Source organism: Nematolebias whitei, chromosome 21 (genome assembly GCF_014905685.2).
Source record: "Nematolebias whitei isolate Nwh7 chromosome 21, NemWhi1, whole genome shotgun sequence".
In the NCBI taxonomy this organism is placed as follows: Eukaryota; Metazoa; Chordata; class Actinopteri; order Cyprinodontiformes; family Rivulidae; genus Nematolebias; species Nematolebias whitei.
The window spans coordinates 20,264,079-20,277,494 of NC_056518.1; positions in this window are offsets into that span (position 1 = coordinate 20,264,079).

Genomic DNA, 13,416 nt, shown 5'->3' on the forward strand with positions numbered 1-13,416 from the left:
ATATATATATATATATATATATATATATATATATATATATATATATAAAATCTCTATGAGCACTGATGACTTAAAAAATGTCTGTTCAGCCTGTGTTGCTCCTCGCAGTGAGATGAGGTCAAAGCAGCGCAACAGAGTCAAAGAAAAGCAGAATTTCCACTTCGTTTCGTTACAAAAAGCAGCTAATAGTAGCTGTTGCGGAGCAAATTCTGTGTCAAAGGCAGCTGGAATGGTTCCATCAACGGGAGGATGTCCTCTGGCTAGGGTTAATGGGAGTGGAGTAGGGGAAAAGAAACTGCTGAGAGTGCTGGAAGAACAAAATAAAGAACTTTTCAGCTTGAATTTCTCAGAGTAATGCAGGGTCAAAAAACAGGGGTCAAAACCACAACCACAATATAATCTGTCGTGTGCTTGCAAATGTGCACGCGCTTGTGCGTGTAATCCGTTCTGTGTGGCTCACATCATGTTTCATTTCAGCCCAGAATTACAGACAAAGGTCACTGTTTGACCTTTTCACAGCTCTGAATTGCAGCATCACACTTGCCTGATTAGCGTGTGCACAGACACGAGCGGAGGCGCACGCTCACAAAACTGAATGAGACGAACACACTCGCTTAGAACAGAAAAATGAAAGCAATACGGCACAAACTCAAAGCATAACAAAATCATCTTTTTCTAATCTTTCTCAACTCTCGTGTTCGAGTTCAATTTCCCAACATGTTTACTTTTTAGATCTAAAAATGAAAAGCAGGGACCGAGCTTCTTTGTTATTTAAATTCCCCTGTGATATTTTCCAGTTTTCATTTCCCTCTCTAAATTCCTAAATCAATGGACATTTTACAATCAATGGACAATTAACTTAGGCTTACTGCCACTGCGCAGCCACATTTTTTTTATCACGTGTGAAATGTCATGGTTTTTATTGATCAATCATTTGCATTTTCAGTAATTATGTCTGAACAGAAATAAAAACGTGAATTTTACACACAAAATGAAACAAAGGAAAGTGCACGCTGAAAACTGCCTCTGTTTCTAAGAATCTCGCCTGTTAGTAAACTTATTTTTCATTCTGACAGCGTGTCAAGCCTGTAAAGTTTCATATAAAATGGGCAGGTGGTTGGTGAGCAGGACTTTTAATATGAAAACTGTAACAGCAAAAAGAGCAAAGCTGATTAGCTGATGAAAATGACAGAATGTATTGGGTCTGTACTGTGATAGTGAACAGACAGAGAAGGGGGGAGTTAACGTTTCCTGCTGTGAAGCTGGGGCTTAAAATGCAGAATTTCTTTAACACCAACTGTAGGAAGGATTTCTTGATTATAGGTAAAGACAGCAGGTTGCAGCATTGACGCAGTGGCTGCCAAGGCTTTTATGCAGCTTTAACAAGCATGAGCGCTGATTGAAACATTTTCCTTTAAAGCACTGTGCATACATTATAATGAGAAATAATGTGAAGCCGGCTGCTTGGTCGACACCGAGGTTGGCATGGTAACCAATCTGGAACCTATCAGCACAGGTGAAACAAGGCTTTGACCAATCAGAACGCTTGGTTAAGAGCTACCTGGTATATAAATGTCAGCGGGGGTCAATTGCCGCCACATCATCAGCAATGATGAAAACACACCATTACTGTCACAAAATGTCAATGTGGCCATGGATCTAAGCCGCTCCTAGTTAGACTGAATAATGTTTGTTCAGTGGGCTGCACAGTCTGTGTGAGCGTGTTAGGTGAGGAAACAAGCAAGTGCTTTTTCAGAGAAAAATAAAGCTTCTTGGCTGACACAATATATAAATTACTATGCCAAGACTGACAATTTCCGTCTCCGACAACCTGCCTTTGTGCTCACAATGGGTTTTAGCTTGGCTATTTGTCTTAGTGTGCTGAATATTTCACTCTGCTTAAAGGAGCGTTTAACTACATCTCAGTAAATCACAGTCTCCCTCCTTTGACAACACCACTCCGCCTGTGCTAAATGGCATCAACTTGTACAGATTTTAAATTAGCCTGCACATATTTGTGAGGCACATATATGGTGCTTTAGCCAAAAAACACTTTTAGAAACATTATTATCCGTACTAAACGACATTGCAAGAATTTGCCTTTGTATGGGTGTACCTAGGGGAATGCAAACTGGACTTTTAGAGGATATTTTTAAATGTAATTCATCAATGTTGAGTTTTATTGAAGCATTGTGTTTATGACTGTTCATTATAGAGATGTATACAAACCATCAAATACTAGTTAGTGATGTGGATTCAAAATATGAGTAATAGTGAACTGGGTATAAAAAAATGTCATGGTAGTATGAGGATGGACACAAAAACACTTAAAACTTTTTGTCACGAAAAACAAATGCTGTTGTGGCGGCAAACAACATATACCGTATTTTTCGAAATATAAGGCGCATTAAGCGAAATAAGTTCATTTTGACAGATTTTTGAGCGCCGTGTACCACATAAAATCGGTTCGAAGTCAGTAAGCACAACCAGAATTAATACACAAGGCGCACTAGATTATAAGGCTCACTGTCGATTTTTGAGAAAATTCAAAGATTTTAAGTGCGCCTTATAGTCTGAAGAATACGGTAAAACTTGAGATCTGACACAGGAGACTTAAGGATTTAAAAGTACAACACATAATGCTCAGCTGGTAAGTTAGAATAAAAGGACTGGGTCTGATGAGGGAAGTGGCTGTAGCTGTGACAGGTGAAACAGGAAGCAGGTATAGGTGGGCGTAGCAGGCTGCCTGGAAAAGTTCTGACGGAGAGAGAGGGGACCGATGGCACAGAGGGACACAGGGAAATAAATCTGAACACAAGGGGACAAGAGACCTCAAAACAGAAAACCATCACAAAATTTAAAAAAAATACACACAGATTGCGACTAATTTTAAATCTGTTCAGTTGTCTAGAGAATGCAACATGATTTTTACATCAGGTTGACAACGATAAACCCATTATCTAATAGATGACACTCTACACTGCTCTGTATCTAAGCAACCCATCAGCCTCCACCAAATTACCAGTAGGGTTCTAATGAACTCATATTAAGAGCAATAATTTTTTCAGAAAATGCAGCTTATCACTGTATATCTCATAGCAAATAAGTTGCTTATATTATTACAAAGTAAAAACAAAATCGCATAAGATGATTAGTTTTCATCAGCTGATTATTAGACAACACTTTTCCTGGAAACAGCTCATCTAATCCCCTCTTTAGGTGTGTGTTTCTCAGCTGCAGCCAGATTTTGCTGCGCCTCTGGCCATTGCTCCATCACACTAACTAAGCAAAACAAATTTGTCATCTAAGTTACACGCAAAGCTTAAATGGAATGTCTAAGAAAGTAGAGGTTTAAAAAATGCTAAAGACTGCAAAATATAATAAAAAAGGCATTTATTTATCAAATATATGATTCACGTTGCAGTTTATTTGTACACAAAACATTTGGACTTGATATTAACTGATTTAATATTGATTAACCTAACTTTTAGGAGAGTGTAACAACTTTTGCATGCAGACTTAAAAGAACTTTACCCATATGACCAGTTCTGTTAAAAATCATCTTATCTTCTGCTTTCTTATGTTCAGTTCGACTTATTTTTCCTGTCAAGATTTGTTATAATCTTCACCCCCCCATCTTCTTTTCTTTCCCCTGCTCCATATTGTTCTGTTCAGTAATGATCCAGCACAGAGCGATGGGCCAGAGTCACTCCACATGGGCTGATAAATCCCTCTGGTTGCAGGGTGGATGGAAAACACATGAGCAGCTTTCACTCAGCTCTGAGAAACGACTGCTTGTATCTCAGATCCGCGATGGAAACGCTTCACAGAACAGCAGGAAAAAACTTGGCAAGACGAGTCTCGAACCATATCTGCAGTCCAGATCCTTTGTTGTTCAGAGAATTTAGTTTATTTCCTTGCGATAGATGTTTGAACATTAAAATTTTTCATTGTGTGTGAGTGCATGCACTTAAATTGACCTGTCCGTAAACATGAAGTGGAGACAAATGTGCATAGCTAAATTTGGTGCCTTATTTTGCTCTTTTTGGTACGAACACTAAGCTTGTCAGGGCCAGCAGTCCTTGTGGGCCTGAACAAGTAGGTAAACCAAGGTTTAAAAGGTTGGGTGTAAGTTATGAATTGAGGTTAGGTTAAATTTAGGGTTTTCCATAAACTAGTTATGGTTGTTTTTAGGGCTGGCAGTCCAAAAATCAACAAATTTCATATGTGTGTACTAGGAATGTGCGATATGGCATAAAATTCATATCACGATATGTATTGTGAAGGGTGGCGATAACGATATATATCGCGATAAGTTTTTGGTATAAAACTTGCTAAAAAAAAAAGCATAGGATGTCCTTTTGCCTCATATATTTTGAATTAAGAAAATTCCACTACTAGGTCCAGAGAGTTTTTAAATAATAAACAAATCAAGTATTAGGCTTATTTCTTGTAGTGCAAAACAGTGCAAAAGATATCAAATGTAGTTTTAGCCATATGTTTTAAACAAAAAAATATGTTGTTAACTCTTAACAGTTTCCAGTCTTATCACTTAAGAAATGAACAGCAACAGAGCAGCATTTTACACTGAAACACTTCACCCTCCAGCCCTCTAGTTGGCGACTCCTTCTGCTTTAATGGAGAGCTGACACAAAATGACTGTGTCTTTGACCAAAGGGTCTCGCAGTAAAATCACACAACACAGCGTTCTTTTACAGATCAGAGAGCAGGTTTCTCTAAAACTGACCAATGCTTACTTTAACTTTTGATGGAAAAAAAAAAACTTTTGACAGAACACAGCGTTTTGCGCATGTGTCAGAATACGGCAACACTACGGCAAGCCGGCTGTAGTTAGCTTGTAGCTTCGCTACTTAGCTCTTGAAGAAAATACTTTAACACCACTTGCGCACAGTTTTCAACTAAAAAAAAGTAACAATTAAACTGACAACTCTGATTTTACATCAGACACAGCATTACCGCGGTTAGCTGGTAGAAGACAGACCTCTATCGTAGGCTAAATTTCTATTGTTTCTACCGTATACCGTATATATCGCGCATTCCTAGTGTGTACCATGACATTTCCCCATTAATACCTCATTTTAAAATGTTGATAATATAATGGTGACTACTACTGTGATTTCCAGTCTATAGAGCGTACCTGACTATAAGCTTCACACACAAAATTTAAAATAAAACACAATTTTGTATATAAATAAGCTGCGCTTGTGTATAAGCCGCAGGTCTCCACATTTTAATTTCAGAAACTGTACACAGATCCTGATAGAATCTTGTTGCAGTACAAGAAGCAACCACCAGATGGCGTTTCATAGAATTAGTTTTCAATACACACACCGACTGCTGATCCTCACATGTCTGCATGATAACGTCCTTTGACTCATGGTTACTCTACTAAATACGTTAACCTACTGAACGAACACAAAAAGTAGTCTAAGAAGAATAGACTACCAGTATTCACTGGAGAGAACAGCGCTAACAAAGCTACCGCTAAATGTTTTTGGCAGCAGGCTTGTTAGCTCATGAAGAAAAAATAAATAAAGAAAAATTACCGTAAATATAAAAAATATATACATAAATTAGCTACAGCAGTACAGTATAAGCCACTGTGTCCAAAGCGTGTGAAAAAAGTAGCAGCTTATACACCGAAAATTGTAAATGTTTTATACTTTTACCTCACAGGAAACTGTAGCATATATCTTGGTTTTGTTTAAAGATGCAGACTGTTTATGTGTTTTACCTGCTGCGGCGGTGGTCGAGGCTGCAGGTAGGAGCTCTGGGATGGGCCTGTGGGGGTCTGCTGAGGAGAGCTGAAGTACGGAGGGGTTCCCTGTTGCCCCCCCTGCTGCTGCTGGCTAAAACCACCCATTGGCTGCTGACCATATGGCGCCACCTGTTGAAACAATTACACATTGATTAGAGCGAAAAATATTACGCCAAGGCTTAGTAAAGTAAAGTGCTATGTGTTGTCATCATTGTATGTTTCCATACAATGGCAAAACTGATTCTCTGCATTTAACCCATCACACCTGGGATACACCTAGGTGGAGAGTGGGTAGCTATGTAAGCGCCCAGGCAGCAATTGGGGATTAGGTGTCAAAAACAGGGGTGAGGATTGAACCTGGGACTTTCGGGTCCCAAGTCAGCTGTCCTGCCTCTACCCCATTTGTAGCAAAAGCTTTGGCTTGAATGAAAAGCTGTTGCTGTCTATATGGTCATAAAGAGTCTCATAAAACCTAAAGTTTCTAACCTGATGAAGGACTACTCTTGGCAGGAAAATCATAACAAAAACATCCCTCGCCCACCTACAAATGTCTACGTCTGAAATAGTTTCCAAATTGTTAGCTTGTCCCTCAGCAACAGGTTTCTAATAAAGCTCAGAGCATGCCAGCACCAGTCTTCCAGCAGTCTGCCTAATGAATTGTCAGTGCAGGCACCTCTAACTTTACGTCCTCCGGTTTGTCTGTATCCACTTTTTACATTATCTCTGCCTCAATTAGTTCACAGGTGGAATGAGCAGAGTTGGATATTACTCCAGTCTGTCCCAGACTGTAACCTTAACGAGGGACACATGAATGAGCCGTAGCATTCCAGGGGAACACAGTTTAAAAGAGTCCAACTCACAAGGGTTAAGCCAAGCGGCGATGCTGAATTACATTGAGGTTATAAAGCAGAATGCAAATTAGGAGTGCATGTAACAAGCTGGCACAAACACAAATGTAGTTTTAATCCCTTCTTGTCACTTGTTACCACTACAGACAGCGCCAGGTGCTTCTCGCTGCTCTGAGATTTTCCTGCGCAGGCTGACTTTTCCTATTTACAGACGCAGACGTGCACACAAAGCCAAGTCAAGATTATAAAACAACATTTACGACCACGGCCAGCACTTTTAATGTCATATTTCTTCTCCATCATGTCATGTTGCTCTTTTATTCAATGGACAGCCATGCCACAAACTCATTAAATGGCCATACGAGCTGCAATTTGGGGCATTTGTTAAGCTTGTCATCCACTTCCTGCTTCTGCCCCGAGTCCTTAACTTTTAGATGCTGCCTTAAATCTTTCTTGGCTAAGTAAAAGTCTCAAACTCAGTGTGATTTATCTCTGAACTGATGGTGTTATGAAGGCCTCTGCCATGACGTAACTACTACACGACTGCCTTGTCAGATAAGAGCGCGCAGCCAGAGCTAAAGGCTTTTCTGTGACGGTTATAAGAGAGAAAACCCCTGACATAAAAGGCATGATGAAACCCAAGGCTGGTGCAGAATATAGTGAAATCTGATCTGGTTGCAGAAGTCTAGTGGAGATTAGCGCATGTAAAACAGTTTTGAAGTGCACCTTCGTTTGAGTGGGTGGTAAGAGAAGAAATACTCTCTCCAAGCAGAATCTTTTTGACTCTCAGTAATGATTGGACAGTGTTGAATACTTTTCACTTCAGTGGGAATTTGATTAGGAAGGACAGGTTAGAGTGTGTGTGTCTGCCAATGTGTGAGGACTGAGCACAGAATGTGAGAGTGTGTCATCAAGCCAGCGAGACAGACAGACGGGGTGAGACCCGTCTAGCTGCCAGAGAGGTTAATAGCGTGGCCCTGCTCATGCCAGCAGCGCCAATGGATTCATTACCTCCAGCCAGACCCACAGAGACACTTCCCAACACAGCGTTTGATTCTTTAATACCTAAATGAATACAAGCCGTCTGCGTTAAGGGATTTCCTACTAAATAAGAAATCCAAATCAACTCATGCCCAAACAGAATCATCATCAGATGTGGATCAAAGCTTGCTTGCTCCAATGAAACTGAAGCAACGCTGTCACAGTTATCAGTGATGTCAGGCTGGCGTAACTCAATGGGTCTCAACTGGAACGCCACTGTTCTGGGATTGTTGAGGATTAGGTCACCATGGAGATTAAGACCAGACAACCGTAGGTGGGTTACTTTCCTCCAGCAAAAATGCATCAGCAAACAGGGACAAAGAGAGAAGGGAATAGATAGATATAGACACAGATGCATTAAAGTGGCAAATAAAGCTTCTTAATCCAATAATTTGGGGGAAAAAGCTTACTAATAAATTGTAAATAGGATTCTGTAGATTTTAAAATTACACCCGGGAGACAATCAGCAAACATGCTACATTAGGAAATAGTGAATGTGACATTTGCTTTTTATAATTTTTTTTTTAAAAAGGCTGTATGCGTAAAGAAAATGCATGAAGAGCTTATTATTTGCAGGAGCTTAATAAACTATTCAATGTAAGGCCACTGAGATGAATATCTACCAGATGCGTATCTTTTATTTTTATTACCTATTCCACAGCGGTCATTTTAACACATCATTGCATGAAAGGCACAGCGGTCACACGGTGTATGTACATTTAGTGTTTTTCTTGTGTGTGTATATTCACTCTCTGATATCACTTACTAAGACCTTTAGATGGAACACAACCACTGCTAATTAATTAGTGCTGCAACACCTTTCACTGATGTAACACGTCAAAATGTCCACTGCAGAAAATGGGGCTATTTGCAAAGCAGACCAGTAAGTGGTTTGTGTAAATAATAATACATTTGCTTTTTTTTTTTTTTTTTTTTAAGCAGTAGCCAATTTATTCAGATCCAAACTACCTACTGACAAATAGACTGAAATAATAATGCTCTCAAAATTCTACAATTTTATGATTACTAAAACTGGATCTTCAACAGTTTATATGGTATGACCCAACTTTCTGCTAAATAATTGTGTGAATGTTTATGAATTGTTCACATTATTGTGATCCATTTTTATTCCGTACGTTTTTCGGCATCGTTCTCGCTCCACAATTTTTGCGCTATTTCCACAAGTCATACATCAAAACGTAAGCTATGACTTTTGGTATTGGTGCAACTTTGGCTTTTTGCAATATTTAGCCTTTTCGGCCATTTGTTCCTCATAGGAAATGAATTAAGCTCATTTTACATCCTTCAGATCTTTAGATCAGTTTACAACCTTTTACTGCTTCTTTCATTTTTTTGTTCTGGTTCAGCTTCTTTCAACTTCCTTGTGCAATTTTTTTCAGCTACTTTCAGCTAAATTGAAGCTGGTTTTTTTTTTTCAGCTGTTTTGTGCTCCTTTCAGATTCTTTTTGCTAACTACAACATTTTTCTGCGTCTTCTTACTTCTTTCTGCTAATTTCAACTTGTTATGATGCTTTCAGCTTATTGAGGCAAATTTAAACTTTTTCTGCAATTTCGGCTACTATTTAGCTGTTTCACACTAATTTTAACTTTTTTGGCTAATTCCACATTTTTTATTTAAACTTTTTTTTTCAGCCCAGTTCAGCAAAAATCTGACCTCCACTTCCTTCTGGTAATTTAAACTTCTTTCTGCTTTTTTAGCTACTTTTCAGCTGTTGCTTATTTAAACTTTTTTCAGATAATTTCCACTTTTTTGTGCTCATTTCTGCTTGTTTCAGTAAACGTGTTCTTTCTGCTTTCTTCTGCTAATTTATGCTTGTTCTACCTTTTCAGCGACTTTTTTTAAGCTAATTTCAGCTGTTTTCAGATAAAGTCAAGTTGTTTGTGGTAATTTCTGCTACTTTCGGTCTAATTAACTTCTTTCTGCTAATTTCAGCTTGTTATGCTCCTTTCAGCATTTTCTGCTAGTTTCAGCATTTTCTGCTATTTCAGCTACTATTTTGCTGTTTTGTGCTAAATTTAGCTATTTCAGCTAAATCCACATTTTTAGCTCATTTCAGCTCCTTCCACTTCCTTAAGCTTCTTTCAGCCTTTACAGCTACTTTTCAGCTAGTTCTTGCTAAATTCTGCTTTTTTAGCTAATTTCCTAATTTTTGTGCTAATTTCTGCTTATTTAAACCTAATTCAGCAATTATGTGTTCTTTCTGCTTTCTGCAAACTTAGGCTTGTTCTTCCATTTCAGCTACATTTCAGTATATTTTAGCTAATTTCAGCTGTTTTTCCTCATGTTCTTCAGCAATAAGCATTCATTTTCACAGGAAAGGCAATTCTCTAGTTAAATTTATTTCAACTTTTTCATCCTAAAAAATCAAACAAAACAAAAACCAAGCAAAAATAAAATAGTAAAAAACATATGTATGGGCAGACAGATAAAATATGCTGAATATACTGTTACCATTACCTATCAGCATCCCTATGCCCGTTTTCTTACACTATTATTTGCAAGTAACACCTTGTTAATTATGATTGGTGTGATTTGCCATCATATCTAGAGGCTTTTTAATGTGCAACACCTAATAGTTGCAGATAAACTAATTACAAAAGCATCTGAAATGCAAGAACAAATGGCCAATATGGAAGCAGGCAATCATAAGCAATCTGAGTAGGACAAATATAATAAAAAGAAGACAGAAATACTCCCAGCCTGCCATTCAGTCAAATAAGCAGAGAAACAGCAGGCAGACTGGATGTCTAACAAGTAGCAACCTGTCAAAGTGGCTTTGGGTGGGAAGAAAGACTTATTCCAATGCAGCTTCTGTTTGATTGCAGGGCCAGACTGTGTGAATGCACTGTACCTGCTGAGCACACACCAACTCAGTGAAACCCGATGCTCTTTGACTGAGAATATGCTTACTGATAAACAGACTTGCTGTGCTGCTGGTTACACTAATAAAAATATCTGAAGGGTGAAAAAAAAGGAGACCATTTTCTGCCTTTTGCTTTCACTCAGGTGTGGGGAAGCAGACTAAATAACAGTGTGATTTATCCAGAGTGTCTTGGCAGGCGCACGGTGTCAAATAAATGTCTGTAATGAAACGACAACAGATGTGAAGTGCTGTAGGGAGAAACGACGCAGAATAGACGTCCTGTGAAGCAAATAATTCACCATAAACTGCAGAAACAGTGTGATAAAAAACAAACGCCTTGGTGGCATATTAAGATACAAAAACACAAACACTGAGAATAACTCAATCAGAATTCTATCACGACAAGAGCTGCATGAAAAGGCAGGAAATAACTTCCTCTTCTGCAAATGGTGGGGATAAACAGCCTTGCTAACAGTGACTTGATGTGGTGTGTGTGTCTGTGCGTTTGTGCAGATGTGAGAGTGCCCTAAATCAGCCATTTAAAAAGCTTTGCACCGAACAAGGCGCTGCTTGTAATTCAACTGGGCCAATGAGCAATGGACAGAAATCTTCATAATTCTGTCAAATTCCCGATACGCCTGGCTGGTGACCGGGACCAGAGGTTGACCCGCTTTGAGTGACAGATGGGCTCAGCCAACCAGAGAGCAAAGCAATGCCACCCTGACCCCTGAACCCAATCTCACACACACACTGACAGGCCTGACAGCCACACACATCAGCAGTTTAGCTGTATTTAGCATTTCTCGTGCTATTTGGGCCAGCTGATCTCAGTATTATTATCAAATGAAAGTTTGTTGAGCTACCAAAGATGAATAACTTAAAAACGGCAAGGGAAGACGTTTATAGAGGCAAAGATGGAAAGCTAGGCAGAAGGAAGATAGAGATTATAAGGCAGAAATAAATGATGCTTCACGTGATCAAAACACAGACGGGTAAAGATGGTGACACAGAAAGATATGTGAATAAAAAAGGGCAACGCAGAAAAGACACGTAAGGAAAGATGAGGATCATGCAGAACAGCAATGAACAAATAAAATCTCTTTATGCTCACAAACTAAAGACATTTATGATGAAGAGAGAAAGTACCCCACTGCTCAGCATGGAAACGTGCAGAAACAGGAGGTGCATTTAATCAGTAAGTTACCATTAAGAGGCAAGAGCCTTAATAAGATTAAAAAAGGTTGCCATGTCCTAAAAATAAGTAACACCTCTGTAACTTCCAAATAACATGGATCAGATTAAAGGAGTAAAAATAAAATAGAAAATATTTAATATAATTATATTAAAATTATATTAAACGAGTAACAATGAACTGATACTGGTAATATTTGATGTAATTTTAAAAGCGCCGACTGTTTTTGATGCCTGGATGAAACTGTCAATAATTAGAAGTGTGTGCTCCAGTAACTGAAGTTAGCTCATAAGTAAAATCAATTTAAACAATTTGAAAAACATTGTCTATAAAACTATATAAAACTAATAAAGCTACTTTTATTCTTATTTTTTAAATAAAATTTTACCTTACATATCTAACAATGTTCAGTCAGGTCATCTGGACGGTTTCTTTTTTTGCTTTTTTTTATCCAAAGGACTTCTTCAATCTGAGGAGCCACCAAACAAAACTGATTTCCACAAACAACACACTCCCATAGTGGGGGAAAAACAGTTTGCTGGTGCTAAGATGGCCTCCGGGGCCCGCCCTCTCCCCCGCCAACTCCTCTGAGACAGTCATGCCAAAGTGATTCAAAACATCAAAGTTAATGCTCAATAATCCAGGTATAAAATCCAACAATGTTCAGTCAGGTGATTTGGACGGTTTCTTTTTTTGCTGAGACATTTCGTCCTTCATCCAAAGGACTTCTTCAGACTGTTTTCCACTATCGAGCATGCCGTTTGTAGAAATCAGTTTTGTTTGGTGGCTCCTCAGATTGAAGAAGTCCTTTGGATGAATGATGAAACGTCTCAGAAAAAAAAAAAGAAACCATCCCGATGACCTGACTGAACATTGTTGGATTTTTACAGCTGGATTATTGAGCATGAACTTGAGTGTTTACCTTTCATAGTCAAATAGGATGTATAGATTTAAAGCACTTTAAGTTTTTGACAACAGGGTTGTCTTGTTAATAAAACAGACGATTTCCACATCAGTAAACTGATGAGTGCTGTTATTTTTTCTACACAGTGAAAGATCACTTGTTTCATAATGCTGATTTTCAGCACTAATTTAAAGGAGTAAAATTATATTTCACATTTTTTATTTAACTTAGAAATTATACGTTCTACCCACAAAAGCCAAAATAATTTCCTAATATCTATTTTGATTTTTTACTTTCAATATGTTCTAAGTTTATTAGCTTTAATTTTTCATGAACTAGAGGATTATTTTTCATAAAAGTACTGTGAGGCTTAGATGCCAAATAAAAGATTAATCAAAAAATCAAGCATGTTTTGAGTAAACAAATAATTTTTATGGCAGAAGAAGTCGTTACACCCTAAATTACTTACAATATATTTGAATATGACCGTACAAACAAGTAAACCGAGTTATCTTCTGCTTTTTTATTTTATTTTGTTTTATTTTTTACAGCCAACAGATTCAAACCACGGCAGGGCTGAATCTGAATTTATAAAAATGGGCAGATTGGTTCAGAAAGAAGCTGAAAACAGGATTTTATTCATGTTTACATTCTCCGGCAGTTTGTTAAATCTGAGCGCGAACGAAGTTGCAGATATCAAAGGCTGTTTCGGCGAAGGAACGCAGCGGGGAAAAGGTAAGACAGGAGTGGTGGAGTTGACAGATGTG